Genomic DNA, 6,433 nt, shown 5'->3' with positions numbered 1-6,433 from the left:
GTATCAAAAAAATCACGAGGCAAGGTAGTGATCAGAAAACAGGCAGAGGTCAAAGACGCGGAGTTACTCGGGAATATATTGTACGTGGAAGAAGCCAGAGAGCCAGAGCTATTGAAATCTAAGGTAGTTTATTCACGTTCTACACACACTCAATACACAGAGGTCATCAACCTAACCCAGTGTCTCAGTCATGGTAAACCAACAAATGTAAATAAACATGAACACTAAATCAAGACCCAGGTAACATAAATGCATAACGAAAACACTAACAAAACATCAAACATCATTTACACACTTTAACCAGGACAGGAACCGTTAATAACACAGTCCCATGATCCTTTGCACTGCAGTGTAGAACAGTCAACACAACGGCATCCTGCCAGCCGTTACATAGCCTGAGGGGCCAGTCGTCCTTGGCGACCCCATCCCCCAAAACATAGTCCCTTAAATGTCCAGGATGTCGTCGCTGACAAGCAGGTCTCCCAGGACTCACAATGGACACAACTGGGGGCGTCCCATTCAGGTTGAGGTGTGTAGTGCTGCCATCACCAACCCCACCATGCACAGATGGAGCGAGAGGGTGGTATGGTGCAAGTCTGTCTTGGTGTAGCACCACCATGCTCCCCCGGCCAGGCATGTGCAACCGGTACACCACCTCTGACAGCTGACTCACAATCTCGCCGGGCCCCTGTCAGTGACTGCGAAGCTTAGGAGAAACCCCCTTCTTACGGACACCCATACCTTGCCCGCTGGTTTGAAGACCTTTCCCCGGCAACGTGTGTCATAGGCCCTTTTCTGCCGCACCCCTGAGTTGGCTTGGGCCTGGTGGGTCTAGTCGTGCACCACCTGTAGGCATTATTTTAGCCTACGGTAGTAGTCCATTTCTTTTCCTCCAGCAATCTCAGCCTCAGGTGGGGCCCAGAATGCCAAGTCCAACGGTGCACGAGTTTGCGTCCAAATATGAGGACCGCAGGTGTGTGGACAGCAGTCCAGTAGGACCGCAGGACCAGGGGCAGGTGGCCGTGGCTCATAGGCAGCAGGGGCATTGACAGGCAGTAGATCGGCATCTGTCATTGGCAGCAGAGTATCACCAGCAGGGGTCCTCCTAGTCACTAGGGGAGGAGGCAAACAGCAAATGTTAGTGCCTAGTAACACTCTCAACCTCTAGGGGTTGATGGCGTGCTGCGCTGAAACTGTCTATAGCCAGCGGCAGTGGGTCAGCGGTCTGCTGACGTTAGATCCAGCAGCAGTGGGTTGATGGACTGCTAACATTAGACCCAGCAGCAGTGGGTTAGTGTACCGCTAACATTAGACCCAGCAGCAGTGGGTCAGCAGACCGCTAACATTAGACCCAGCAGCAGTGGGTCAGCGCACCGCTAACGTTAGACCCAGCAGCAGTGGGTCGACGGACCTCTAACGTTAGACCCAGCAGCAGTGGGTAAGCAGACCGCTAACGTTAGACCCAGCAGCAGTGGGTAAGCAGACCGCTAACGTTAGACCCAGCAGCAGTGGGTAAGCAGACCGCTAACGTTAGACCCAGCAGCAGTGGGTAAGCAGACCGCTAACGTTAGACCCAGCAGCAGTGGGTAAGCAGACCGCTAACGTTAGACCCAGCAGCAGTGGGTAAGCAGACCGCTAACGTTAGACCCAGCCCGCTGTTCAACTCCTTCTCTGTAACCGATGCAGCCTAAAAGCATGGCAGAGCAAGCCAGCTAGCTGGTGTTAGTTGGCTAACATTATCTTTCTAACTCCACCTTAATGTTAACCCCTCGCCACATTGTTCACAGAAAACGAGCCGAATAAGGCCGTCACATGTGGCGATAGCAATGTGCTTTGTGTGGATGAAGCATGATGATGATCATTAATTTGACTCATTTAGCGGCTGTCTCTCTGCCTCGTAACGTTACTACTCCACTGCTCGTTTGTCAGTTACTGTAAAACCTCAGCTCCGCGACTCGCCGGAAGTCGGCTCATTATCAGAAATGTATACGTTACCATGACAACGGTACACATAAAAATGCCTGCTGCTCTGACCATTCTGCTATGTTGATTTGAATGGAAATGGCCTTTCAATCCATTTTATTTCAATCCATTTTGTTTTATTTCTATGGTACTGTCACTTGGCTGCCTGCCGAACGGCCACAGGCAGAGAGGAGGGGTGGTGGCTGAGTTAATCATGTGCCTGTGAATGTTGAAATTAGTCGATACATATGTCCATGAACATATGAAGTGACGGATAAATAATTGGATGTTATTATAACCCACATCTATCTCTAAGAGTTTTCTCTCATTTACGTTTCACTAGAATTAAGAACTGACAAACAAGAAACATGTCATAATAAATTAAACTACATACACACTTGTATGCCTTTGACAATGTGTATTTAGTGAGCAGGAGCAGATCCCTCCTTTATATAAATATTTGAGTTGATATCAAATTGCGTTCCTCTGCAGGATGCATCCGTCTGGGAGACATCCGACACTACCAGCTGAATGCTGTGTAAATGTTTTCTTAATGCTGGGAAGGAAATAACGAAAGCCATAATTACAAGAAATAAAAAATAAGTTATATAAAACTAAAGAACTTAAGAATGTAAAATAAAACTAAACAAAAATTAAAAAAAGTATAAAAGAGTAAATGGAAACAGAATTGCAGGGTAAAGTTAGTGATTAATAGCAGCACTTGGTGTGTGTGTGTGTGTGTGTGTGTGTGTGTGTGTGTGTGTGTGGCAGAACTTGTTGCTATGGTGATATATGCAGCGAGGGAGTAGAGAAGGGAGGGGTAGGCAGACAAACATGTCCATTTAACGATGATTATATCCCTCAATTAGCTTTTTTAATTTAAAAACCGTGAGTCCAGACAACAAATTATTACATGATCTGTTATTAATTACAAGCAGACGGTGCCAGGAGACTTTTTCTGGGCGTACGGCCTCAGACAGAGAGGTTGCTGACCTTGCGAGGAGGGTTGGTGTCTGAGTAAATCATGTGCCTGTGAATAAACTTGTCTCATATCTGTTGCATGAATAAATGGATATTATTATAACCCACATCTATCTTTAAGAGTTTTCTCTCATTTACGTTTCACTAGTATTAAGAACTGACAAACAAGAAACATGTCATAATAAATTAAACTACATACACACTTGTATGCCTTTGACAATGTGTATTTAGGAATGCAGGAGCAGATCCCTCCTTTATATAAATATTTGAGTTGATATCAAATTGCGTTCCTCTGCAGGATGCATCCGTCTGGTAGACATCCGACACTACCAGCTGAATGCTGTGTAAATGTTTGCTTAATGCTGGGAAGGAAGTAACGAAAGCCATAATTACAAGAAATAAAAAATAAGTTATATAAAACTAAAGAACTTAAGAATGTAAAATAAAACTAAACAAAAATTAAAAAAAGTATAAAAGAGTAAATGGAAACAGAATTGCAGGGTAAAGTTAGTGATTAATAGCAGCACTTGGTGTGTGTGTGTGTGTGTGTGTGTGTGTGTGTGTGTGTGTGTGGCAGAACTTGTTGCTATGGTGATATATGCAGCGAGGGAGTAGAGAAGGGAGGGGTAGGCAGACAAACATGTCCATTTAACGATGATTATATCCCTCAATTAGCTTTTTTAATTTAAAAACCGTGAGTCCAGACAACAAATTATTACATGATCTGTTATTAATTACAAGCAGACGGTGCCAGGAGACTTTTTCTGGGCGTACGGCCTCAGACAGAGAGGTTGCTGACCTTGCGAGGAGGGTTGGTGTCTGAGTAAATCATGTGCCTGTGAATAAACTTGTCTCATATCTGTTGCATGAATAAATGGATATTATTATAACCCACATCTATCTTTAAGAGTTTTCTCTCATTTACGTTTCACTAGTATTAAGAACTGACAAACAAGAAACATGTCATAATAAATTAAACTAGATACACACTTGTATGCCTTTGACAATGTGTATTTAGTGAGCAGGAGCAGATCCCTCCTTTATATAAATATTTGAATTGATATCGAATTGCGTCCCTCTGCAGGATGCATCCGTCTGGTAGACATCCGACACTACCAGCTGAATGCTGTGTAAATGTATGCTTAATGCTGGGAAGGAAATAACGACAAGAATAATTACGAGACATAAATAATAAGTTGTATAAAACTAAATTGAGAATGTAAAATAAAACTAAACAAAAATGTAAAAGTATAAAAGAGTAAATGGAAACAGAATTGCAAGGTAAAGTAAGAGTAGCGATTAATAGCAGCACTACTAGGAGGGGTAGACAGTCAAACATGTCCATTTAATGATTATGATATCCCTCAGTTAGCTTTTTTAATTTAAAAAACATGAGTCCAAACTCCAAAATAGTCTGCCGAACGCATTGATGTTTTTTACGTTTGTGGTGTCAAATATATACAACACAGAGCAGGTTGTAAAAAGGGGAACCATCTGCATCCTTCTAAATATTTCTTCACCTTCTACTTCTATCTATTGGGGCCTAATCGGCAGTTAATACCACAGAGCCAAAAGTTTAAGTCCGGTGTGTCCACCAGAGTGATGTGATGTGATTAATGAGAGAATTAGTGTTTGTTTGTACGAATGTAGATTTGTTACAAACATAATTTAGAATATGATGCAAAAGCCTGTAACATATTTACTTGTCACAAACCGGCTCAAAGCTTGTGACAAAGAGGGCAGTGTGTGGAGTGTTTGGATGAGTGAGGAATGTATGGATGCATGGTAACTTCCACAGAAGTGTCAAAACAAAGCCAAAACCAGAAGATGTTGATCCTAGGAGAGAGAGACAAAAACTATGGTCCAATCCCAAAGTGAGCCCTGAGGACTAAGGACTAAAGACTCACAGACTTAACTGATCTCAGGTGCTAAGTGAGTGAGTGTGTGAGGCCACATGGGCTCAGATAGGTAGAAATGGGATTGGGACAGCACTTCATGAGATCACGTTACCTTGGCGACATTTAATAACAAAGATGTTGCTGACACTTGCCGGTTTGAGAATTTTCATTTTAAGTTTGTTGCTTTCCACACGGCCAAGGCATAGGAGACGGCTGCCTGATTCCAAATTTTTTCAAACTCTTGTTTTACAAGCTGGACAACAGTTTGGTCTGTGTTCTGTGGTTGTGTGTCGTGCTGTTGTTTACCTTTGTAATTTCTGGATTTCCCTACGGCAGTTAACGTCACAATGCTTTGAACTGTGGGTAATTCCCTTTGGTGCAGTCTGCATCGATGCAGACTCACGGAAAGGGCTTGGTAAGTGTGAAATTCGACATTGGGACAACCCTAAGCCCTTATGAATTTTCGCGAGAACGTGTGCCTGGTCATGAATTCAACACTAAACGTGTGTTAAGTCTTTTCTTACACGATATCATACATTTTAAAAATGCAGTTGTAGACTTTAAACTACTTTTCTTATTTTCCACGGCAGCTGATAACTTCATTATGTTTGTATTAGAGTCCATTTAACTGAGAGGTGTTTTTAATATTCTGTCCAACCGCATCTGTGTGAGGGGGGCTGAACAGGAAATTGTATTGATACCTCTAAGAATACTAACGGTTGGAGCCATTACAGAACTTTGTTTTGTTTATACACCACATTGGTTATGCTAATTAATCTGCAGTTTTATGTTTGAGCACTGGGTGGAGCATTGCCTTTGGGAAGGCAATGCTCCACCCAGGTAATTAACAGCCAGGGATACACAGGTGTGTGGCTAGGGGGAAAAGCAGACAGCTTTTGTGTGTCAGGTTTGCGTGTCATTGTTTTATTTGTGTGAAAAAGAAAATGAATGGAACTAAACCAGAAACAAAAATGAAATTGACTGTATTGCTTGTGCTATGGTGAGCAGGCCGTCAAGAAAACAAATGGGTCACAGCAATACAGAAATACAGACAGATTGTGGACATTGATTATTGGCATGCAGAACACGTGTCCATGCAAGTTCTTTCCTGGTCCCACCTCATTGGCCTAAAGTAGGAGTTTGTAAAAGACTCTACACTAATACCAAATAATAATATGTATATTTTGCCACCTGAAGAAGTTGGAGTTGTAGTTTGTCTCTGTGGCCACTAGAGTGCAGCGATTTACTTCTGTTTTTGAACAGGAAGTAAAACTTTTGAACAGCGAGAGTCCAGACAGAAAGACACAGGAGACAAAGTGAAGACATGAGATCATCTTAATGCTCAGCTTCTTATTTATTGTCACCGTACAGCAGATAAAGACTCACATTAGAGTTTCAAACCTCCACCAAACATCAACTGGCTGTCCTGAACTACAAAGATGGCTTCATACTTTTCATTTAGTTTTTCAGACTCTTTTAGAATCATGTTAGCAGTTCATGCAGTGATATACACCCGATCAGACTATATATGTGTTTCCATTAAAAGATTATGGGCCCTACTTTCCTGCTGCAGCCGCCCAACTGGAGACACA

Source organism: Sander lucioperca, chromosome 22 (assembly GCF_008315115.2).
Source record: "Sander lucioperca isolate FBNREF2018 chromosome 22, SLUC_FBN_1.2, whole genome shotgun sequence".
Lineage (NCBI taxonomy): Eukaryota > Metazoa > Chordata > Actinopteri > Perciformes > Percidae > Sander > Sander lucioperca.
Note: the sequence above shows the minus strand (reverse complement) of the source record.